The sequence below is a fragment of the Galleria mellonella genome, unplaced genomic scaffold, assembly GCF_026898425.1.
Source record: "Galleria mellonella isolate WM207_F2 unplaced genomic scaffold, CSIRO_AGI_GalMel_v1 utg35, whole genome shotgun sequence".
NCBI lineage: Eukaryota > Metazoa > Arthropoda > Insecta > Lepidoptera > Pyralidae > Galleria > Galleria mellonella.
In genome coordinates this window covers 5,397,706-5,424,254 of record NW_026442082.1, presented here as the reverse complement: position 1 = coordinate 5,424,254, position 26,549 = coordinate 5,397,706, and the positions used below count along the sequence as shown (strand labels likewise).

The 26,549-nt window shown below is 33.1% G+C and overlaps 1 long non-coding RNA gene across 1 annotated transcript; it reads left to right on the top strand.

The window, feature by feature from the left end:
* Positions 1–23,261: 23,261 nt before the first annotated feature.
* Positions 23,262–25,439, top strand: LOC128201125 (uncharacterized). Its single transcript, XR_008253081.1, has 3 exons — positions 23,262–23,529; positions 24,548–24,745; positions 25,182–25,439. It is a non-coding gene; the product is annotated as an uncharacterized LOC128201125 (long non-coding RNA).
* Positions 25,440–26,549: the final 1,110 nt, after the last annotated feature.

The window sequence follows — 26,549 nt, the reverse complement described above, 5'->3', positions numbered from 1 at the left end:
CTGCCAGCCCTGTACGAGTATTAACGAGATTTATTCCTGGCTGTATTTTTTTATATAATTTACGCGTTTGAACGCAAACCTTTTATCTAGATAGGTGTGGCCGCTCTATAAATAAGTGCTACGTTCGATGTGAAAGTGGATTTTGGAAAAATGTAAAACGAATTTAGGGTTGACAAGTTATACTTTTGTAGTTTTATGTTGACTTTTCTAATGTGTGAATATAACAGAATGGGACAGAATGGGAGAGAATGGGACAGAATGGGACAGAATGGGACAGAATGGGACAGAATGGAACAGAATGGAGCAGAATGGAGCAAAATGTTTTTTTTTGTTTGATTCTGTTAGATGTATTCAATGAAACTCTAATTTTTTACAAAGAAACTAAAAGAAAAGGAGATATTTATTTTGAGTCTCCATACTAATATGGTGTATTCAAATAGCAAGTATAATTAAATAAAAATAAGTAAGCATAGAAAACTTATTAGAAATTAGAATTTACTGGGTACAGAGGAATAACACCTGAGTCCTCAGGAATGGCAACGCATGAGGGGTATCATGGGCGAAACAGTATGTTTGTGTACTGTTATGCTCATGTCTATAGGCGACGGTTACCACTTTCAATTTTAGTAATTGTCACAATTAATTTACAAACTCGGCTATTAAATCAAAAAAAGGAAATGATAAACATTTAGAGTTTTTTTTTATACGACTTAGAATGGCAAACAAGCTGACGGCCCACCTGATGGAAAGTGGTAACCGTCGCCTATAGACATGAGCAGTACCATGGACATAACAGTACACACACATACTGTTTCGCCCGTGATACCCCCCATGCGTTGCCATTCCTGAGGACTCAGAGGTTATTCCTCTGTACCCAGTAAATTCACGCCATATCCCACCCTTCAAACCGAAACACAGCCATGCAAACAGAACTGCTTCACCGTTGAAAGACGAATGGGACAGAGGCAAGCAATTACCCAAGCAATCGCCTTTTGTACAAAGTCTTCTTTTGGTAAAGAATAACACAAAATGGTCACAACTCAGTCTATTTATTTATTTTATTTGGAAAACACAACAGATAAAAATAAAAAATGTACATACATAGTTAGTTATAGATATACAAGACATTGGACAAGACTGATACACTAAAACATTGCATGATTATTTAATTTTTTTAAAGTTTATTTCTTTGCCCTCAAAAGAGATATTACTATTTTATTAAATGCTACCAATATATGTTTATTTATTTGTCACTAAACCAGGCTTAAATAGCTGAATAAATAGATGGATACTCTTTATTGTTCCCTCCAAAATAATACAGTAGTAAACTTATTATAGATAGAAACAATTACCAGAAATGACCACAATGAGAAAACAATGGGCGGCTTTATCGCTAAAAGCGATCTCTTGCAGGCAACCTTTGGATGGAGAGGAGTAATTACAAACAGTTTGATCGGGGGCACGATGAAATTCTGTTTCTAAATACATATAGAGATATAGTATATTTTAAATCTATGTATTATTTACATATATATAAATTAATGCCACTTCTCGTTGTAATTTTATAACTCAAGCACGGGTTAACCTATCCAAACCAAATGTTTATGCTTTGTTCGGACTATTTAGTAGATGGTTTATGTGAAGTTCGCACAAAATCGGTCGAGCTGTTTTTCATTTATCACATTTTTTGTAACAAATGAATATAATAAATGGCGGATCATTTTGTTAATGGGGACTTTTGTGTCAAATTCAAACTTTTTTTAAGATGGGGATTGTGCTGTCAAATTGAAACTTTTTTCAGTGTTGACAGTACAAGCATGTTGTTATGTCATTCATGCGGTCAATTAATTTTGAACGTGCTTCGATTAAAGCAAATTGTTTGAAATTTTTTTTTATTATTTCACTTTATGCGTAGCGAAGCACGTACCGGGCCACTTGTATGTTATATTAAATTATGTTTATTACTTAATGTAAGTTTTACTTTTTATCACAATTCTTGAGACCGAGGACGCAGGACATTATTAGTAATGAATTAATGTCTAAGTAAATGGGGAGAAAAATAAAGAAAGGTGACCCCGTACGGGCAAACGCAGTGTAGAACGACCCTCTCACTGCATGGAGTGACGACCTCAAACACATTGCGAGGAGTCAGTGGATGCAGGTGACTATGGATCGTTCCTTATGGCAGTATATAAGAGAGACCCATGTCCAGCAGTGGACAAATAACAGCTGATATGGTGATGATGATGAAACGTTCTATTAATATTATTAATGTGAAAGTTTGTAACAACACACGGAAAGATGGATGGATGTACGATGGATGAAGTGGATGGGTGGACGGACAAACGGGCAAACAGATGCATGTTTATTACTCTTTCACGCTAAAATTACTGATCAAATATGAATAAAATTTGGGTCACAAATAGGTCATATTGTAATTTTAGACATAGGATACTTCATATTTAAATTCATTTAATTCAATTTTTCACGCGAGCGGAGTTAGGATATCACTAGTAGTATAATTTTAGCCGTTAACTGTCCACTGCTGAACATAAGCCTTCCCCATAAGAGGGTTTTTCCATTTGCCAGTTGCCATGTTTGGCAGAAGTGTTGGTAACCGCGGTTAGGCTTTTAGAGATGTTTTAATAGAGAGAGTCGCCTTTACGACACCCATAGGAAAGGATGGAGTGGCCTTCTCTATGCCGGAACCACATGGACTCTAGTAGCATATAATGCTGTTTTACCTATGTATTACAACATCAGACGACTCTTTAATAATTTATACAGCAACAGCCTAATTGCCAAACTTATCCTATATTCCAAACTTAGGCTATTCATGTTCAGCCTACCTATCTAACTTGTTAACTAAACTCATATATATTACAATCTAGTTGAATTGTTACGAAACAGCATCCAGAAACATTGCCTTAAAACTTCAAAGGATCTCCTAATTACATCTATTTGTCAAGTGTCTATGAAGAATTAAAAATGTATTATGGATACGGCATTATCAATTTTCTCGTGACAGCCGCTAGATGTCACCACTGTCCTTTATGTTTTCTTGAGAAGTAGATAAAATATCAGGCAAAAGTAACTAAGTATATTTGTGCTTCATTGCTTTTGTTAGAATTAACTTTAATTTTAACATGTTAACTTAACTTGATAATCTAGTTTAATTCTTACTAGTATTCTTCGTAGTATTCAGAAAAAGTGCTTTAAAACTTTAACAGATCTTGTAATTGCATCTACGAAGAATTAAGAAAATATATTTTGGATATGGCAATGGAAACATTAATTTTGTGTGCTCACTGAAAGATGTCATCACCGTCTTATATATTCTTAGTATCTTCTAGAAGGAGATTCTGCATTCGCTAATTCTGTAGTCATTTTTATTTTTTTATTTCTATAATAATAGTAGAGGGAAGTTTTGTATAAAAGTCGTTTGCTTGTGTTCCTCTGTTTCATTCCTATTTCAACCGTGAAGCAGTTGTATTTGCATGGCCGTTTCGGTTTGAAGGGTGAGATATTTCAGTGAATTTACAGGGTACAGAGGAATAACACCTCAGTCTACAGGAATGGCGACGCATGGGGGGTACTTGCGAAACAGTATACTCTGTTATGTCCATGGTACTGCTAATTTTTATAGGCGACGGTTACCATTTTCCATCAGGTGGGCCGTCAGCTTGATTGCCATTCTAAGTTACATAAAAAAATCTTATATTGTTTCTATACTAATTAGTAGTCGGTTTTTACGTGGCCTACAAATCTCATTGCCCACTTAATGATAATGTACTATAATCTAGACTTTTAATATGTAAGGTCAATTTAAATAATGTAATTTAATTATAATTTTGTTTACAGGTTTTTTTTTTTAATATAAAATGTAAAATATTTGCATACCTACATCTTTTAAGGCAATTAAACAGATGCCAAAATAATACCACTTGTAATAATTTTAATCTGTTTAATGCAAATAAACTCATTTCATTTCATTTTATATCATTTCATTTCATTTCATGAAAATATGTAAGCAATACCAACTAGACCTTACTGCCATATCCATAAATATTTGTATTTCTTGTGAGACTGCAACATTCATGCTTGCGGCTGTGTTGTACCGGCAGAAATTAAAAATTCACACCGAACCAAATGAATGAAAATGAGTTTTCGCACGCAATTGCGCCAAATGTGAACACACCCGAGTAAACAGCGGCCGACACTGTCGGTCGTATTACCAAGGAGTACGGTTCAAATTACTAGAGCATGTTTTTATGGTTTTCCACAGCTAACAATAAAATATGATAACCGTGGTAATGTTGATTCTGTAACGAAGGAGAATGAAATGGTCTGTAAAGGTACAGATTAATAAATGGCGATGTGGTACAGATAAAAAAATATGTAATAGAAATGTAATATGGCGGAGATTTGTTCGTAATTTTTTTTTGTCTTAAGCCTTCGATACCTTCGATAATATTATGTAATCCGATTTTAATAATTCCTTTTTTTATTTACATCATAGTGGTTTTGTCAAAATCTGTTTTTTTTTTATAAAATACTTAGAAGTATTTTAATAAAAGATTGTGTGTCACAAAATAAAGTGTGTTATTTTGTTTTTTAATTTTTGAACTAATCTACTGAATCAATTTTGATAAAATCTATATGGAACTAATCTGTAAGTATATCTGTTCAGATAAAAAAAACATTTTCCAAAACGATTTAGAACTCAAGGAGTAATGAGGTGACAAACATAAAACAAATTCAACTGAATTGAGAACATTCTTCTTTTTAAAGTCGGTGGAAAATTTGAAGATCCCTTGGTTTTTTTTTATACAACTTAGAATGGCAAACAAGCTGACGGCCCGCCTGATGGAAAGTGGTAACCGTCGCCTATAGACATGAGCAGTACCATGGTGCAGTGTTATCGCACCGCATTACCATGCTATAGGTTCAATCCTCACACACTACACACATAAACATTTGTTTGTAAACCTAGATCAGTACAAAGTACTGATCTGGGTTTACAGAGGGAGACTTTGTACAAAAGTCGTTTGCTTGGCCACTTCTGTCCCATTCGTGTTGCTACCGTGAAGCAAACGGTTAATAACGGCATAATAATAACGGCTGACATGATGACGATGAACTTTCAAAATTGTTAGTAATGGAGTCTAACTGATCCATTGCCAGCAATACATCCCATCAGATCGACCTCCACGTGATTCCCCCTGGAAACCATCGTGGTTAATTCTAGTGGAATTCGCCACAGAGGGCTAACTGACCTGCTTTCATCCTCACCTATCGTCCCTCACTGGTGCCCCGCCAGTGTATACCGATAGCGCAGACGGGGTTACCATTCCATTTTCACCCAGTAAAAAAACCTTCAAAAAGTTCACTCTGTTGTTTTTTGTATGCCGCTATACGATTAAGTAAATTAATTATTACTAAAAAAAAAAAACCACTCAAATTGTGGCAAATAATTATTGATTTGTACTCACTTATATATCGCTTATCAATTCAAATTTAATTTAAAATTAAATTTGTATAAAATTTCAATTTAACGGAAGTTAATTTAAATTTATATTATAAAAGCTAATTTAATTATAAAATTTAAATTTATTAATAACGTAGCTGACCTTTTAAGAGGAAATAGCGAAGCAAATTTCATTTGAGTGAGAAATTTTACCATAATCGATAGTTGAATAATTAATGAACGAATGAATGGAAATTAGGTTCAATTGAATGAATAGAACGATTGCGGGGAACACTCCAAATGGAACGCAGTTTTAATGGAGTTACTCACTTAAATACGAGTAGCTTGTTGATTTTAATATTGAAATTCATATCTGATTTATGTATGGAGACATTTATGTCAAATATTTTATATTTCATACATGATTTTGTTTTTTTTTGTTCTATATTTGTGTGCTACCTATGGAGTTCTTACAAGTTTATAGTAACAGAATTAATTTTGGTTTAATCAAAAAAGTAATAACTCATTTATTGATAACTAGCGGCCCGTCCCGGCGTCGCACGCATGGACATTTTTACATTTTAAAAAGTGGTTATTGTGACGTAACGATAATAGTAGGACATATAGGATCGCCAAGTTTTTTGTAGTTATTGATATTTTCATCAATATTGTAGAACATACTTTTGTTCTATCACCAATAGTTTTCGCAGCGCACGCGACCAAAGATATTTTATAGCATTTTTTTTCCCACCTTGAGTTACGATAGTAAAGTTTTAGTAAGGATCCCTAATCTTTTCTAGCAAAAAATATAGCCTATGCTAATCAGGGTGAATGTAGCTTTCTAATGATGAAAGGATTTTTGAAATCGGCAAAGTAGTTTTTGAGTTTATTCATTACAAACATACATACACACAAAAATATAAATCTTCCCTCTTTAGAATATTAGTGTAGATGTAGTTTCAACTTAAGTTTTAATATATGATACACTATGCAGTACTCGTGGCGTTTCTTGTTACGGGCGACAACAATGTAGGGTGGGTAAAGGTAGAGGTATCTATTTATTACACTCGGATAGAGACTGCTGGGGTACAATAGTTACTTTGCAAATTGCGCGGTTACACCGGCTCCACTATACTCTCGGCGACAGAGTGCATCGTATTTAATGAAATTTAAAATTTTAAACTCGTTGTACTTGTAAAATAATAATATATCCAGTTATGAATGAATGAATGAATTTTTTTGCTAAAAACGTGGTACAATAAAGTCATATGGTAATATTACAATGATTTCATACATTTTGTCATTACTGACGTGCAACAGTCATTACATAAGTTATGACAAAATAATTTTGCTCCTTTGAGGGCGAAGCAATAAACTGAGTTGTGACCATTTTGTATTGTTATGGCACACGCACAAAAAGGTAAATTGTATTTAGTTTTATGTATTTTTTTAATCATTTATATTATCTCGCTTTTTATGTATAGATATACATATATGTTGTAATTTGTGTGCTGTAAGTAATGCAATAATAATAATGCAAAAGAATAGAAGAGGCAAAATGCTGGGCCACCTTATACGACATGACGATTTTTTTAAGAGCATAATAGAAGGAAAGATAGAGGGCAAAAAAGGAAGCGGAAGACCGAGGAATAACTACATGGGACAGATAAAGGAAACACTAAGCGTTATGTCGTATAGGGAGATAAAGGATGTGGCCTGGGATAGAGCTGGCTGGAGGAAGATGAATAAGTTGCACCGACAAGAGGAAACTCTTAAATGAAAAGAGAAGTAATACAAATAAATTATCTATCTATCCATCTATCTAATTCTTTAATACGCAATAATAAAATAATATGTCAAATTTTTAAATACTAATTGTACAGATATAATATAATATAATAATATAATTATACAGAAACGTCAATCTTTTATAATGTGTCAATATTTTATACTTCCTTAATATTCCTGGACACTATAGTAACACTTATTTCTTAGCCATTTATGCAGTTCTTTTTTTAATTTATTACAGTTTAGTTTTTTTTTTTAACTGATCCTCGTCTGATCTTATTTAAAAGTTTTTGTTATAATTTATTTTTTATTTTTTATACAACTTAGAATGGCAAACAAGCTGACGGCCCACCTGATGGAAAGTGGTAACCGTCGCCTATAGACATGAGCAGTACCATTGACATAACAGAGTATACTGTTTCGCTCATGATACCCCTCTGCGTTGCCATTCCTGAGGACTCAGGTGTTATTCCTCTGTACCCAGTAAATTCACTGCCATATCCCACTTTTCAAACCGAAACACAGCCATGCAAACACAACTGCTTCATGGTTGAAACACGAATGAGACAGAGGTACCCAAGCAAACGACTTTTGTACAAAGTCTCCCTCTGGTGAAAGATTCCATGTTAAAGGAATCTGGAAATACAGAAGATATTTTAAAAATATTTTAAAATACCAAATTATGTATGTAAATAGTAATACTAAATATTTAAGCGTTTATTTCATAAGGTTTCGAGTTTTATGTAGCTACAAATGTAGAACATAAAATATGTTACAATGTTAGAATTGAGCAAAAGTTAATACGACGTGTAATAGAAAAATAAGACGAATGTCTCATCTATCTTTCACTCATATTTGCAACACTTGTTCACGAGTATGACGATTTTAGAATGAATATACTGTATCTATACATGAATAGCCATGAATGCACCAGAGGGAGACTTTATCGAAGGGAGACAAAAGTCGTTTGCTTAGGCACCTCTGTCCCATTCGTTTTTCTACCGTGAAGCAGTTGTATTTGCATGGTTGTGTTTCAGTTTGAAAAGTGGGATATGGCAGTGAATTTACAGGGTACAAAGAAATAACACCTGAGTCTTCAGGCATGGCAACGCATAGGGGTATCATGGGCGAAACAGTATACTCTGTTATGTCCACGGTACTGCTCATGTCTATAGACGACGGTTACCACTTTCCATCAGGTGGGCCGTCAGCTTGTTTGCCATTCTAAGTTGCATAAAAAAAAAGAATAATAGATGAATATGGCATGACGATGACAAGCGTGCATTTTGTTAGTAGATCATTACACAGGCTTTTAACAGCCATGTAATTTTAGATATAGTACATTTAAATAAACACACATAGTGTTAACAGAGATTTAAAAGAGTAACTGTTGAGTTTCTTGCGGGCTCTTCACAACAGATAACAAATTTCCGAATCCCGTAGTAGAATAAAAAAATGCAATATAAAAATGCTTGTAAACAAGTGTATTTGAAAAAAGATGACTTAAATTTTAATTTGAATAAATTTATTTATTTATTTATTCTTTATTGTACACAAAAAATTACAACATATAATATATATAAAATAAAGATGTACAACAGGCGAGCTTAACTCTGTAAGAGTTCTCTTCCAGCAAACCCTGAGTGGAAAGGAGCATAAATTACTAGCGGGCAGTGTGCGTACAATAATAGGAGGAAACATTATAAATTTTATTTATTTATTTATTCTTTATTGACCACGTTACAAAAAAAATGTCTGGTACAAAAGGCGGACTTAATACTATATAGCATTCTCTCCCAGTCAACCTTTGGCAAAACAGAAATTTTAATATGCGGTGAAAAAAATTACAACACATACAATAGAGATTATATAAATATACATATATGAATACATTAAACAAATATTACATAAGTATACAAATATGTAATAAAAATACATACATACAAATATACATTACATAAATATACCTACATACTTATAGATTATATACGATAACACAAATAAACAACGATAGAGATCAAAAGTGATGATGATGAAAATGATGAACTGCTTTCACAGTTTTTTTCCAAAGATATTCGTTGTATATATATGTAAAGATATAGATGTTTCTATTAAAAAATAAATATTAGATATTTGAATTTATAGATTATATAGATAACTTAAAAAGAAAACCGCTCACGAAGATGGAACATAAAATGTAGGCAATAACAAGGAATTACATCAAACTGTCTAGCTTTAAACATTAATGTGAGGTATTTTCGATAGAATAAATTATTCCCTAAGCACTTTATTGTACCTATTGGAGAACATTTTATGCCCTCTCTAAGTCTTTTTAATTTTATCTTTTATTCTTTTTTTTTATACAACTTAGAATGGCAAACAAGCTGACGGCCCACCTGATGGAAAGTGGCAATCGTCGCCTATAGACATAAGCAGTGCCATGGACATAACAGTACACACACATACTGTTTCGCCCATGATACCCCCCATGCGTTGCCATTCCTGAGGACTCAGGTGTTATTCCTCTGTACCCAGTAAATTCACGCCATACAAACACCCTTCAAACCGAAACACAGCCATGCAAACACAGCTGCTTCACGGTAGAAACACGAATGGGACAGAGGTACCCAAACAATCGACTTTTGTACAAAGTCTCCCTCTGGTAATTTTCATTATTCGTACCTTCCCTATAAGTTCAATTACGTATGTTCTCTTCAACTTTTCTGCTTTCAACGTAATGTTTTACAATATCGTTAATGTTTGATTGAAATAGTTGAATTGATAGTTAGGTACAGTTGTTATATAAAAAAGAAAACGTCTGTGCTGTCCCGACACAGAATACCGTAATAGAATACGCTATCCCTTCTTTTTCCATGGGTATAGAAAGAGGCGGCTAAGACAAACCAACTTCCAAACCCCACAAGGGGAGGGGGAAAAGGATTGTTGGCAATGGAGTCTGACAGCCCCATTGCTAGCAATATACCTTATTAGGTCGACCTCCACGTGGTTCCCCCTGGAAACCATCGTGAACAATTCTTATTGAATTCGTCACGATGGGCTAACTGACCTACTTCATCCTCACCTATCATTCTTCACTGGTGCCCCACCGGTGTATACCGATAGCGCGGGCGGGGTTACCATTCCATTATCATCCATTTAAAAAAAAAAACCCCACAAGGGGCACGCTTATGTTCAGCAGTGTTCAAATTAGTGGTTATTTGAGTTGGGAGCCTGGTGATCTATAAGACAGGTTGTCTTAGTATCGACACCAGTTTGTCACAAAGATTGTTTTAAATTGTAACCTATGTAGCTGAAAGTTTAATTATGTTGTTACCATAGGGAGACTTTGTACAAAAGTCGATTGCTTGGGTACCTCTGTCCCATTCGTGTTTCAACCGTAAAGCAGTTGTGTTTGCATAGCTGTGTTTCGATTTGAAGGGTGGGATATGGCGTGAATTTATTAGGTACGGAGGAATAATATCTGAGTCCTCAGGAATGGTAATACATGGGGGGTATTATGGGCGAAACAGTATACTCTGTTATGTCCATGGTACTGCTCATGTCTATAGGCGACGGTTACCACTTTCCATCAGGTGGGCCGTCAGCTTGTTTGCCATTCTAAGTTGTATAAAAAAACATATATATGTGGCAATTAAAACTCTTAACCAGTCAAAAGTACTATTGACTAGCAAAATTAATCCAAAATATGAATGAACAGATTGGTCAAAAGTGGTTTTGACTGAAAATTATTGGTTATTTGTACTTTTGACTGCAAATTTGCAGTTAGGTTTTTTTTTCGATGGGTGAAAATGGTATGGTAACTCCGCCTGCGCTAACGGGATACGCTGGCGGAGCACCAATGAAGGGTGATAGATGAGAATGGAAACAGGCCAGTTAGCCCATCATGATAAATTCATCAGGAATTTACCATGATAGTTTCCAGGGAGAACCGCGAGGAGACCGACCTGGTTGGGTATATTGCTAACAATGGGATTCTCAGTCTCCATTACTAACAATTCCTTTCCCCCCTTGCGGTTAGTTTAGGTACTTTTAACTGTCATTTTAGTCATTGATTAAAGCATACGGTCAAAAGCACTTTTGACTGATTTTGCTAGTCAATAGTACTTTTGACTGGTTAAGAGTTTTGACTGCAACATATATAGAGTGGACAGTTAGCGGCTAACATAATAATAATAATAAACACCCTATCTCCAGGACTATGTGTTTACCAGGTACTCGTTATCCTTTGAACTAAAATAGTTTAATACTATGTAACTCAGCAACTATGCATATGGGCAACTTGTATTACAGATATTAAACGGGGAAGTTCATATCGACCCTAATATACACGTGTATAATTTATAGAATAGCTGACCCGTATAACTTCCTTTCGTTTTCTAACGCCATCTATCGGGTTATTTTTTATCGGGACAAAGAGCATTCTATTTCACAAGTTGGAACAAGTGATTTACGTTTACGAAATTTCAATAAAATCGGTTGAGCGATTTAGGATTTTTTAATGGGTAAAAATTGAATGGTAACCCAGTTTGCGTTATCGGCATACGCTGGCGGGGCACCAGTGAAAGATGATAAATGAGGATAAAGGCAGATCATTTAGCCCATCGTGACGAATTTCATCAGAATTAACCATGATGATTGAAATGGTTGAGTCGATGTACTCTGTTCTTTTTTTATGCAACTTAGAATGGCAAACAAGCTGACGGCCCACCTGATGGAAAGTGGTAACCGTCGCCTATAGACATGAACAGTACCATGGATATAACAGAGTATACTGTTTCGCCCATGATACCCCCTATGCGTTGCCATTCCTGAGAACTCTAATGTTATACTCTCTGTACCCTGTAAATTCACTGCCATATCCCACCCTTCAAACCAAAACCTTCTATGTACTTTATATACTGGACTGCGCTGAGCGGCGTCTTCGTCCGGCAGCGCGCGCAGTTTTTCTAGCTACCCTCACATTATCACTATTATTGTCTATATCAGGGGTTCCTAAACTTTGAAGATAATGGAACGCCAACCAAATACCTTTTATTCTATGGAACTCCATACCAAACAGTTACAAATCAAAAACACTGTAATTTAAATAAAAAACACAAGGCTTTTATTAGAAATATTTTAAAAGTATAACACTTTATAGTTTCCTTTAATTTTTCATGTGAAGAATGAAATTGTTTCACTGTACAAATAATTTCGCGGAACCCTGGTGACCTTTTTACGGAACCCACTTTAGGAATCGCTGGTCTATATCCACCTTGCATACCGTATTTACGGTACCAACATTGCGTCGTTTATCAGCAATAAAAATCAGGTCTGTAGGTGCTTACTTGTAATCGCGTCGTGCTAAGTCTCGATGATTTTTTTTACAACACAGGGGGCAAACGAGCATGCGGCTCACCTGATGGTAAGTGACTACCGCCGCCCATGGTCACCCACAACACTAGCGGCATTGCAGGTGCGCTGCCGGCCTTTTAAAAAGGAATATGCACTTTTCTTGAAGGTTATGTTTTTGTGAATTTATAATATGTGTAAGCAATGAGAATGTTTAAAATAAATTATGAAATAATTATTTTTTTAATTTGACGTTTGTGTACAAAATTTATTGTATTATGTATTTCAGCCGTTAACCGTCCACTGTTGAACATAAATATTTCCCATAAAGGCAATTTTGCCACGCTTGGAAGGCGAGTTGGCAACCGCAATTAGGCTTTTAGAGATGTTTTAAGAGGAACTCAGGTGCCCATTTCTCGACTATTAAATTTCCTTAGTCGCCTCTTACGATACCCACGAGAAAAGATTATTCTATGCCGGGACCACTGACGGCGAAACTAGTATTTAACAACTATTATTTAAAACTTTAAAACAACAATTTATTAAAAACGAACCTTTAAATATCGGTTTTCTTCCAAAAAAAAAAACTTGTAGCACATTTCTTTTTTTTTGCTTTTTAATTGTACTTTTTGCTTCAGTTGTAGGTATTCTTCTGCCTTATTTCCTTTTATCTGATGTTCTAATTTATTATCATTTTATGGTTATATATATATATATATATATATATATATATATATATATATATATATATATTCTTAGTTTAGTAGTAAATACACCGCCTACTTAATTTTCTGCTTGCTTCATGGTTGACTGGTAGAGAACGCCATTTTAAGTCCGCCAAATGTACACTTACTTATATTATATAATTGTTTATTGAAGTATTTTGTATTATTAAAGAAATAAATAAAATAAAATATTGTTAAATAATAGTATTATTAACAAATTTAAATTAAATTAATTAGTTTATAAATTAAGTTAATTAGTTTACTTAGTCCGATAGTTAACTAAAACTTCAATGAAATGTCAAGTCTCGCTCTACTCGCTTACTTTAAATTTAAAGAAAAATATGAACAACTAGATTTGCAATTTATACCTTTGCCCACTGTGTTGGAAAGTTATAATGACTTTCTTAGCCGACGCGGAGGCACAGTGTAAAGGCTATTTCAAACTGGACGGAAATTTTTAGAGAAGGTTCGGCTTTCACCGATTTTACTATTTACGTATACTAAAGTAATTTATTTATTTATTCATCAGTACAAATATGTGTACATGGCGGACTTAATGCTAAAAGCATTCTCTCCCAGTCAACCATAGGGAAATGTCAGAATACTCGAATGCGGTACTAATAAAGTTGATGAGAAGCAGCTGCATAAACAGTGTCGATAAATTGTTAATTTATAGATAAAGAAAAAATATATGAATATTTTATAGAAAGAGAGAATTTTTTTTGTTCAAGTAAACTTAAATTTAAACATATTTGAATAGTCATTTTTTTATTATTCTACCACCCATTCGGAACATTCGTCGCCCAAGAATGAACAAGAAACTGCTAGTAAATACATACAAGAAATAAAAAAAAAAAACTGCTTTCACGCAACACAAATCGATATTGTTACATGAAAAAACCACCGAGGATTGACGTGGTAAAATAAATTAATTTGATTTAAAACTAAATTACCGAGTCAAACACATTTCTGTGGGGCCAATATAAAAGTACATCTTATCAAATAAAAAAGTATCCAAATCGTCATATAAGTGGCAGAGTTCTGAGGTAATAAAATCAAAGAAATACAGTAGATTGGAGAACCTCATTTCTTTTTCGAAATCGATTGAAAATCTACATGTTACTCTTCGTTTGGTGTGAAACGGGCTTTACGAGGTACTTATTTAAGAACAGTAACAGAGTAAAGAGCTATTTGAGAGTAAACTCATTTTACAGTTGTACAAAGTTTAAAAATAAAACCTCCTTTACTCTGTGGTCTGAGGCCGGAACACACTTTCTGGTAGCAACTGCCAAGTGAAGTCGAATATTAGCAGAGTATTTTTATTTTAATAGATGTTAAATGTTTTATCGTACAAAACACAAAAAGTACAAAAGTCGATTGCTTGGGTACCTCTGTCCCATTCGTGTTTCAACCGTGAAGTAGTTGTGTTTGCATGGCTGTGTTTCGGTTTGAAGGGTGAGTATATGGCGTGAATTTACTGGGTACAGAGGAATAACACCTGAGTCCTCAGGAATGGCAACGCAGGGGGGGGGGGGGTATTATGGGCGCAACTGATTCAATGAATCATGAGGATTAGAGTGAAATCTCTAATCCTCTCTTTTTTGATGTCGGTTGAAAAATATATTGATAAGAGCTGTAACGTTTTATATTTAAAAATATATTATATATACATATATATTTACACAAGGTCCGCGACGCCGCGAGGGTGGGCGATAAAAAATTTCATTACAGTGTTTTACAGGGAGCATTAGCTATCGAAACTGGTATTAAATAGATTTATAGGGGGTTCTCGTAAATGCGCCTTAAGCTCTTAGGTGAGGGCTGGCACTCACACGTCATTATCACGCGAGTCCATATAGCACTATAAGTTATAATTAAAAAAAAGTTTTCAAATTTAACGTATAATTGTGTTCCAAAAAAAAAGACTACTTCAATTGTGGCAAATCTAGTAATTTTGATTTAAAAACTAAATTACTGAATTAATTTTGATTTAAAAACTAAAGTACTGAAGCAATTTTGATTTAAAAACAAAATTACTGAAGCAATTTTGATTTAAAAACAAAATTACTGAATTAATTTTGATTTAAAACTAAAGTACTGAAGCAATTCTGATTTAAAAACTAAATTACTGAATTAATTTTGATTTAAAAACTAAAGAACTGAAGCAATTTTGATTTAAAAACTAAATTACTGAAGCAATTTTGATTTAAAAACTAAAGTACTGAAGCAATTTTGATTTAAAAACTAAATTACTGAAATAATTTTGATTTAAAAACTAAAGTACTGAAGCAATTTTGATTTAAAAACTAAATTACTGAATTAATTTTGATTTAAAAACTAAAGAACTGAAGCAATTTTGATTTAAAAACTAAATTACTGAAGCAATTTTGATTTAAAAACTAAATTACTGAATTAATTTTGATTTAAAAACTAAAGTACTGAAGCAATTTTGATTTAAAAACTAAAGTACTGAAGCAATTTTGATTTAAAAACTAAATTACTGAATTAATTTTGATTTAAAAACTAAAGAACTGAAGCAATTTTGATTTAAAAACTAAATTACTGAAGTAATTTTGAAAAAAAACTATATGATCAATCTGTGTGTACTTGTATATCCTTTTAAATAAAAAAAAAAGTTTTTCCATATCGGTTTACAACTAACGGAGTTTTTTTTAATCAACTTAGAATGGCAAACAAGCTGACGGCCCACCTGATGGAAAGTGGTAACCGTCGCCTATAGACATGAGCAGTATCATGGACATAACAGAGTATACTGTTTCGCCCATGATACCCCCATGCGTTGCAATTCCTAAGGACTCAGGTGTTATTCCTCTATACCCAGTAAATTCACGCCATATCCCATCCTTCAAACTGAAATATAGCCTTGCAAACACAACTGTTTTACGGTTGAAACACGAATGGGACAGAGGTACCCGAGCAATCGATTTTTGTACAAAGTCTCCCTCTGGTGAACTTAAACATAACATACGTTAAACATATTTATGTTATACATATGTATATATTATTTATTGTATATAAGTAAACATTTTTTTTTATTTCAACTTAGAATAGCAAAGAAGCTGATTGCCCACCTGGTAGAAACTGGTATTAATTATGTATATTATGTTTACCTATCCCAATAATAAAGTACTGCTTCCATTATTCACTGTTCATCCCAAAGGTTGCCTGGTAAAGAATGCTACTAGCATTAAGTCCGCTTTTTGTACCATATTTTCCTTTGGTCAGTAAAGTTATTTAAATAAATAAATTAATAAATGACAACCCTAGTTTTAAGGGCAAGTTATTGTCGGCCATACTTCAGCCATGCGTGATTTGCAGCGAATACGTTTCGGTCCCAGAACAACGCTTCGGTGTACTTTTGGCTTTATTTTTTTAACAATTGGCATTATTATTGTTATTGCAACATAACTGTGTTATATGGTGCCCTCTGGTGTAAAGAGTCTGAAGCTGGTTTTTTTTTACGGTGAAAATGAATTGATAACCCCGCCTGCGCTAAGGGTATACGCTGGCGGGGCATCAGTGAAGGGTGATAGATGAGAATAAAAACAGCCCATCATGATGAATTCATCAGGAATTAACCATGATAGTTTCCAGGGGGGACCACGTGGAGGTCAACTTGGTTGGATATATTGCTAGCAATGGGATTTTTAGTATCCATTATTAACAACTCTTTGCCCCCCCCCCCCCCCCCTCTAATTCATTCTTATTTTATTCTATAACAAGGCACCTATATTTACTAATTCATGTCCAAAATGGCTACCATTTCTTTGAGGGCATAAACCAATGTAGAGTACATTATAGTAGGTCCATTAATAAAATTGTTGTTTTGTCAATCTATATTCTGAATTAACCGATCTCCTACTACGGAGCAGAATTGTTTTGCACTAGCTGTTTCCCGCTGCTTTGCTTATGTGACCAATGTACAAAGTATTAAGTTAGACTATAATCTATCCGTGAAACATTCAATTCCGTACAGCAGTTTACGCGTAATTGAGTAACAAACATTCGAACGAATGGGACAGAGGTACCCAAACAATCGACTTTTGTACAAAGTCTCCCTCTGGTTTTGCCAGTAGTTGCTACACTTCGCAGACAATGGCAGCTGCAGTTAGGTTTTGGTGATATTTTAAGAGAGACGCTGCCGTCCGTCCCTAGACCATCAAGTTCCCTTAGCGGCCTCATACAACAACCATGGGAAAGTGTGACGGTTCGCCTATAGTACAATAGGTTTAATACCATAAGTACATAGAAAGAAACAGGGGTTCCTATGGGTGACCGCTGCGAAAACTGAGCTATTTAATATAAACAAACTTTAAAGTCAAGGTTCACAATAGCGTACAGAGAAGACGTTACCATATATGAAATATTGACACAGAAGGGAAACTTCTTTGATGTGTTTCCAAAGTGTAGTGGATGTCACAAGAAAATTAAATAAATTAAACAAAAATATATTATATTTTATATATAACCAAATTATAGTTTACCTTTTTATCATCAGGTGTAAAAAGGATGCATACAACACAGTTTAATAAGGTTTATGAGAGTCTTTAAAGTTTTATAAATTCGATAATCAATTTAATAGAAAATACCAAAATACGTTAACATATAATTAAATTGAATTTGAAGAAAAGTTCAGTTCGAATAATAGGCTAAATCTGGTTATTGAAATATCTACCCTTCGGTGACATAATCTATGACGTTATTAGAAAAAAGAAGGAAAGAAAAAAAAAGGAGACGGGAGATCGGCGGGCGCGCGGGGGTCGCTTTTTAGGAATTGCGCGATAAAAAGAAAAAAAAAAAAAAAAAAAAAAGATGGCGCAGGAGTGGTGTTTTGGGGATTGCGCAATAAAATAAAAAAATAACTGGGATAGATCTAGGAGGGACTGGATCGATGAAGGGGTTTGAGATCTTAGTGTATCACTATCGATTAAGTGTGTGAAATTAATCAATAGAAGACTGGAGAATCCGGTGAGCTTGTTCCATTTATTACTACGTAGTTAGATTTTTGACTGTGATCACAGACAAAGTCTATACTTAATATTTTTCCCAACAACTATTAAAATACGTATTTAGTCGAGTCCATATACCTTTAGGTAATGCGTATATCGTTAAATGCAATCACATTTGAACAAAGTTTACATCAATATAATTTACGTACTTACGTTATTCTACTCATATACAAAATCCAATAATATGGTCGTTTGATAGAACTTCATCAATTTGATTCGATGTTCTAATTGTCCAGTTTTGGAAAATACTTATTAAATCAGCTATTAAACTATTATAATACTAACTAGATTCATATCTAGTTACTATAAATTATTTATTTATTGAGGATAAATAGACTGAGGTGGCTGTGGTCTGGTCTCATTGCTGGGGAAACAACCATTGAAGAGAGAGAGGGGTTATTGAGTGGCGACCCTGTAAATGCAAGTGCGGTGTGGGCTACCTCCATTGTTTGGAGTGACTGTTTTATGTGTATTGTGTGGCCGTTCCTTGTGTCAGTCGGTGGAAATTGCCTGTGTTCAGTCGTGGGTTGGTGATGGTTGAGACGATGATGATGATGAAATATTTGTATTTATTACACTATTACAGTGTTGGTTTGGAATATCTGTTCATACTTAACGCTTCATGGTGAAGTGTTTTTATACCATTACTCGGTCGACCAGATTAATGATTCTTAGTCTATATTTGATTATCCATGACTACATGTAGGGATTTGTTTTACACCAGATGTACAAAGAGACAGCTTAACTGTTGCAAGTGATATTATGTGAATGTAATACTTTTAATACATTATTAATTGTGTTACTAGATAAATTCATGTGACTGTGGGGTGTTTATGGTAAACAAGCCTGTATTGTTTAGATATTTTGTCTTGATTTATTATAAACTTTAATATTGATTTTATTGTAGTGAGCAAGCTGACAATAACAACTCTTTGTATATTACTGCTTTTAATAAGATTTATTTCCTAATGGTAATAAATGTTCTAAAGGATTCTCTGACTATAGTTACTCTTAACTAGGTATGAGGTACAGTATAAAATTAGTACTAAATGACAAGTATGAGTTATGTATTTTACTCATATTTAGGAGGAAAGTTGTCATGGCGATAAAGTTGTATGTGTGTTGTTTGTTCATGCTATATTGACTAGACAAGTTCAGACAGGGTTAATATTAGTGAATCTTTATTGGATTTATATTTAATATACATATTTTGAATATTTTATGGGAATAGAATGGAGATATACAAGTAGTAAAATATATTTTATGCATTTAATTATTGAGTTAGTTGTATATGTTGGGCTGTATTCAAGGGGATATGATCTTATTAATATCAAGTTAGGACAATTACTTTAAATATTAATAAAGCAAACACTAACACTGATTATTCACTTCTTTAATAAATTTACATTAGAGGTTAGAAATCAAATAGATAGCATATTGGGAAATCTTCACCACACATGTATTTGAGGAATGTTCTTGATAATTAGTACTGTATGTATATATTATTGCAAGTACAATTGCAATAAGAATGTTAAACTTCTAATCTTCTGTTCATTCTTGAATTTGAAAGTAAGCTTGGCTACTGATATGAATATAAAACTGCAGCATTACTGGATACTATTAATTATTACTGGTGTAAACCTTGATTATTTATATCACTGATAATTTAGTTATATATTACGGTTGATATATGATGATTTTATATTTAATTATATTAAACAAATACAAATAAACAAACTTGCTAGTATTTGTTACGTTGACAGTTGTGATAGATAATCAAAATTCAATTCAATACATCAATACGTCATTTTTTTTTTTTTTTTAGTACGTTTGTTCCGTTTGGAACAGGCTAAGGTCGGAGACCATGCTGCCTAGTCTTCAAAGAGATAATTTGTCTGGAATTTTATTTTTCTAATGTCGCTTCAATTATTGTCATAATCTTAAATATTTCATTTGTCAAATCCGGTAAGTACATTTTCATAAATATCTTTTCTTGAGTTTTCTTAAACCAGTGGATTTATCAAATTAAAAATAAATAATTATAAAAAATCATTGTCTTGCAATTCAATAAAAGTATTCTTATAGCTCCTTGAATGTTGTAGTAATATAAATGAAAATAGCTTTGAAACAAGAAGGAAATCTTAAGAGAATCGGGATTGAGTGCGGGATATTTTCGGGTTTTTTGAAGATAATCCTAAGTTCGTCAAACATAATGTGTCTTTGAATGACAAATTCAGAGCAATCAAAAAAAAGGTGATGTAGAGATTGGGCTGTATTTGAGTTACACCATGTGCATGATGGGGAAGCGATCATGCCCATTCGGTGCAGGTGTTCGTTGAAATGTCCGTGGCCGATTCGTAATCTACAAATATATGTAAAATTTTCTGTTTGTGTCCCTTCCTTTGCAGAACCACGGTTTTCCAATACGCCAATTAATTTTGCGGTACCATTTGCCTTTAGTCTGTAATATTTGAGTCCAATGCTCCTCCCATTTAGTTGTAACGATTTTATGTATTCCAATACTACAATCTATATAAATAAATCTTGAACACGAGCAGCACTTGAATTAATAATTTTAGCCAAAGTGTCTACTTGTTCATTCCCAAACACTCCAATATGTGAAGGGGTCCAGATGAAGATAATATCTTTTCCATATATAGTACAGAGATGATAATATTTATTACGAATTTCTTGAATTAAGTAGTTTGATGATGAAATGAATGTGTTATTTTTTAATGCCATAAGAACACTCATACTATCTGTAATTATAATCCATTTCGAATATAGTATCTTTTTCTATGTATTCTAATGCTAAAAATATAGCTTTTGCTTCTGCTGTGTAAATACTAGCCAAAGTTGAAATTTTATAACCGTGACCAAATCTATTTGACAAATCGTAAAAAGCCACTGAAGTGCTAAGTGCATTTTTGGAACCATCTGTATATATCTGCCTGTAGTCAATAAATTCTGATAAAGTCTCATACATATCGTGCTTTTCTTTTATGTCTTTACGTATAACAATCTCTTTTACAGAACTTACTCTCATAAAGGCCATTATAACAAGGAAGTATCTTACTACTATAGATGTTATATTCATCTCGTAAATTCATATCATTGACAATAGTTTTATTCAAAAACATAGAAATGGGGCAATTTAATAATTTGAGTATGAGTGGGTTATTGGAAACTGAAAAAACTTTGAAGAGAAATTTGAGTTTTAGGTATTCGAAACAAAGAAGGATAGGAGGCAAATTACATTCTACTTGCATTGAGATAATTGGAGAAGTATACATAGCACCTAAAATAAGTCTTAAATTCATATTTTGAATTTTTTCGAGTTTTTCTACTAATTTATGTTCTGAGGCATAACAAAAGAAATTAATCAAAATTACTTCTAACAAGAGATTTGTAAAGTAAAAGGATAATTTTAGGATCAGCTCCCCAGTTACGACCAATTACAGATCTTATTATATTAGTGGCTCTTAAAGCACGATCTACTAAGCAATCAACGTATAGATCCCATTTTAAATTTTGATGAAATATTACCCCCAGAAATTTAACGCTACAGTCTGCTGGAAGAGTTTGATTATTATATATAATATTCATTAATGGAACATATTTATGAACTTGATGAAAAACAACTACTTTACTTTTGGTTAAACTAATATCGAGGGAAAGAAGAGAAAAATATTTCTCAAGTCTTTTTAATGACTCATTTAACACTAATTGCATATCAATAATATTCTTTCCTTTTATATAAATTAATAAATCATCGGCAAATTGCAAGTTGTTCACACTGTTTCCTAAAATTGAATTAAGTTTATAGATATATAAAATATATAGTAGCGGGCTTAGAATACCACCTTGACATACTCCTTTAGAGCTTAACCTAGGTCCTATTAATTTACTATTTACTTTAACATACACTTCTCTATTACTAAGAAAATTATAAATCCATTCGATAAGTTTCATTGGAAGAAATGAGGATAAAATCGAAGATAGAACTGTTAAATTTACATTGTTAAAAGCTCCTACGACATCTAAAAAAACAGATAGAACATATTCATCGTTATTCAAAGCAGTACTAAGGTCGACATAGAAGTTCGCTAAACTTTCGCGCACTGAATATCCACGGCGAAAACCAAATTGATTCGATGGTAATATACGAGTACTATTACTTTCAATAAAGAACTCTAAACGCTGTTTAATTAATTGTTCGAATAATTTGCCTGCACAGGACGTCAATGTTATAGGTCTATAGGAGTCGAAATTTGTAGGATCTTTACCGGGTTTAATTACTGGAATCAAACAATCCATTTTCCATTCTGGTGGGATAATACAGTCCTTCCATAAATCGTTAAAAATTTGTAAGAGTTTAGTAAGGTTTATTTTATTCAGCAATCGAAACATATTGTATGTAAGCGATCAAGGCCACTAGCTGTATCTTTTCTCGATTTTACTGCACTGGATATTTCACAATTGAGAATGGGTCAGTGAGAAATTTTGGGCATGAATTAACAGAATTAAACTGTTTGTCATCAAAAGGTGAGTGTACAAAATCAGGAGTATATTTGCGTAAAAAATCATTGACCCATGATATATCTTTAAAATGATTTTGACGATGTTTTGAATTTAGTTTTCTCATATTTTGCCAAACAGTGGAAATTGGTGTTAATCTATTAAATTTGGAACAAAATTCCTGCCACCCCTGTTGTCTTACTTGCTTAATTACTAACTTTTTAACAGCTTGAACTCTTTTAAAATTTATGTAATTATCGAGAGTTGGATTTTGTTTAAACCTAAGGTAAGCCGCTTTACTATCATTGACAGCTGTCGCACACCTGTTATTCCACCAAGGTACTGCAATATGTTTGTTCCTCTTTGAATTATTTGCACCGCTATTTGATAAGTTCCTACGTGGAACGGAACGTTCCACAGCTGTCAAAATAATTTTACAGAACCTATTGTAATTGTTTAAGGGTTCATTGACATCATACTCGAAATCCAAAAGTAATCGATTAACAGTTTCAGAATAAAGATCCCAATTAACGAGACGTAGGTTTATACGATTTAACAAAAGTTTATTAACTTCATCTATAGGAGCATGTTGTTCACCTGACGGAGTTGATGAAGAGTTCTTTGTGTTTATTTTAGTAAAAGTCGGCAGGTGATAACTTAACGGATCATCATGAACCGACCACTCGCTTTTTAATGATATGGATGGGGATACCATAGTTAAATCAAGGCCATTGGGTCTCCAAATATGAGAGCCAACAGTAGTAACTTGCTTATCATTTAATAGTACCAAATTACATTCATCTAAACAATCAAGAATGTCTTTACCTCTTGTATTAGTGGAGGTACAACCCCACATAGTATGATGTGCATTTAAATCTCCAGATATGATAGTGGGTTTAGGAAGAGACTCCAAAAAGAACTTAAATTTGGCTTTAGTAAAACTAGGTGTACTATTGGTAGGACAGTAAATACTGGCAACTGAATACCAAGAATTATTAACTTCAATACTAATAGCTATAGTTTGCAAAGAATTGTCGAAAAAAGAGTGAAGTTTTTTATATCTAATACTATTATGTATAATAATCGCTACTCCATTGTGGTTATTACCACAATCATTTCGTTCTATACAATAATCTTTAATTTTTAATTTGTAATGTGGTTTTACAAGTTTCTGAGATGAGAGCAATGTGAATATGATGTTCATTTAAAAATTGTGTAAAAATATGTCGATTGCTCAGTAGGCTCTGAGCGTTCCACTGTATGATAGTTAATTGGTCTCGATTGAATTTTGTGAAATAGGTCTATTACCAAAAGTATCATATAACACATTCAAAACACTTTTAGTGTTAATAGATGTGTTCTTTGTGTTATGTAGTGAAATAAGTTTGATTATGCTTTCTATTAAAAGTGATAAACTCTTGTTATCAGAATTTAGAATTGAAATTAGGTCTACATTTTTTTTTCTGAGGTTTGTTACCCAGTTTAGGAAATATTTCAGTGCTAAGTATATCTCCAAAAGAAGCAGGTCTGAATTTAGATCTATTTTCAGCAATTTTCTTTTGTTTAACAGGGCATTGCGGTGATACACTTGTGTGATTTCCATTGCAGTGTACACAAATAGCGTTATTCCAGTTGTACAAGTTTTATAATTATGCTCACCTTTGCAGATGCTGCAACGCTCAGAATTCTTACAGAATTTAGCTAAATGTCCATACCTCAAGCACCGGTAGCATTGTTTAACTGGTGGTATATATGGAGTGACATTGTGGCGCCAACCTCCAATATCCAGATATTCAGGTAATACAGATGCAGCAAAAGTAATTGTCACGGTTAGAGTTGGCTGTAACACATATCCATGAGTCAAGGTATTTTTTCTTAAAATTCTTTTAATAGCAATAATTTTCTTAGAACTCGATATCATAGTATATATTTTTTTATTAGATATATTTGTAGGTACATTTCTAATAACGCCTGTAACTTCTGTTGAAGAAGCAGGAATACTGGCCTTAAAATGGTAGTCATTTAAAAAAGTTTTATTATTTAAAAAAGCATTGGCTAAGTCTGGCTTTTGAAAGTATACTCCCATTTTGAATTTATTTATAGATCTAAGATAAGTTACCCCTTTATTAAATCGTTTTAAACAGGAGGAGAGTGAGAGCAAGTCTCTGGATCCAATGGTTTTCTGACTATCTGAGGATTCTACAAAGACAACAAATTCTGTCCCAGGGGATTCCTCGGGATATCTTCTAATATAATCTGTGACGTAGTAAGGTTTATACTTATCGGCCTTATCAATTTCAGATTCTGAGTCAGTAGAAGTATCTTCCGAATATATATCCTTGTCATTACAAGGTTCATGGTCTACATCACCTGAATCGTCATCTTTTTTTTTCCTTTTTCTACAACTGCGCTTCCCCATGAATGCTAATTATATTACTGTCGCTGAATTTAGTGAAAATATAATATTTTATTCAATAATAAGAATTGATAGAGATAGTTTTAATAAATTAATAAAAAAAATTTAAAAAACCCGCTTGTTCTTATTCGAGTTTCCCGCCTTTTTTCCTCAATACGTCATTCAATACGTCATTAGTGTGACAGATGTCAAACAAAAGGAGATTATACACGTTATGATTCTATATCTAAGTCTATAGAAAATTTATATAATTTTCTGTTATTTTATAATAACTGTAGGGGAAATATTGGAATTATTTATATGAGAAATTTCACTTAAATGATATGATAATTATTTAAAGACCTAATTTCTTAGGGATTTAATCATGATGATTTAAACACTAAAACACTTGTTTATCTGAGAAATCTTCTTAGTAAATAGGTTTACTAAGACACTAAAAGGAAGTAGATATAGTATAACTATAGTACAGCTACAATAATTGTATAAGACTTACTGTCCATTCTATACAAATATATATTTAATCTATATCTTTCACATTATAATAATGCAATATATTGCATCTACTACTACAACATACACAAATAGGACTTATTGTCCTTCCTATATACCTATATATAATAATTGACCTGGCACTTTAATGTGTAAATTATCAGTACTTATGACAACAACCAATTAGGACTTATAGTCCTCTCTATAAAGCTACATAATTATTTAATCTGATTATTTCACAATGTGATTAAAATTAAACCTCTACAAATATTACAAAAGATCTCTATTACTCTCAACACAATAATAGCTTGTTGGACTTAGTGTCCTCAAACTTATAGAAAACCCAACTGGTTATTTCACGAGACGTTGTTAACTTGTGATTAATCAGTGTCTTTTAAAGGACTTATAGTTCCTTTAGATATATCTCTCTGAATAAATAATTGGTTAATTCACAATGTGGTTAATCAACAATAATATTATATATAATTGACTGGACTTATAGTTCATTTAATAGCACTCATTACTTTTAGTAGCTCTCGACCTATGGGTTGGACTACTCGTTCTTAGGCTCCGGCCTAATCAACAGATTTAACTTGAACCTTGAGTATTCTTGGTATTAAGTAAATAATATTAAATTGACAATGCTATGTTATGATAGCAATTATCAACATTATGAACTTGGCCAATTCCAGGGTGTGGAAGGTATCCCCTATCACACAAATCTTCATCTTTATCGGACTGTCTTCACAGGTGATCTCTAATGT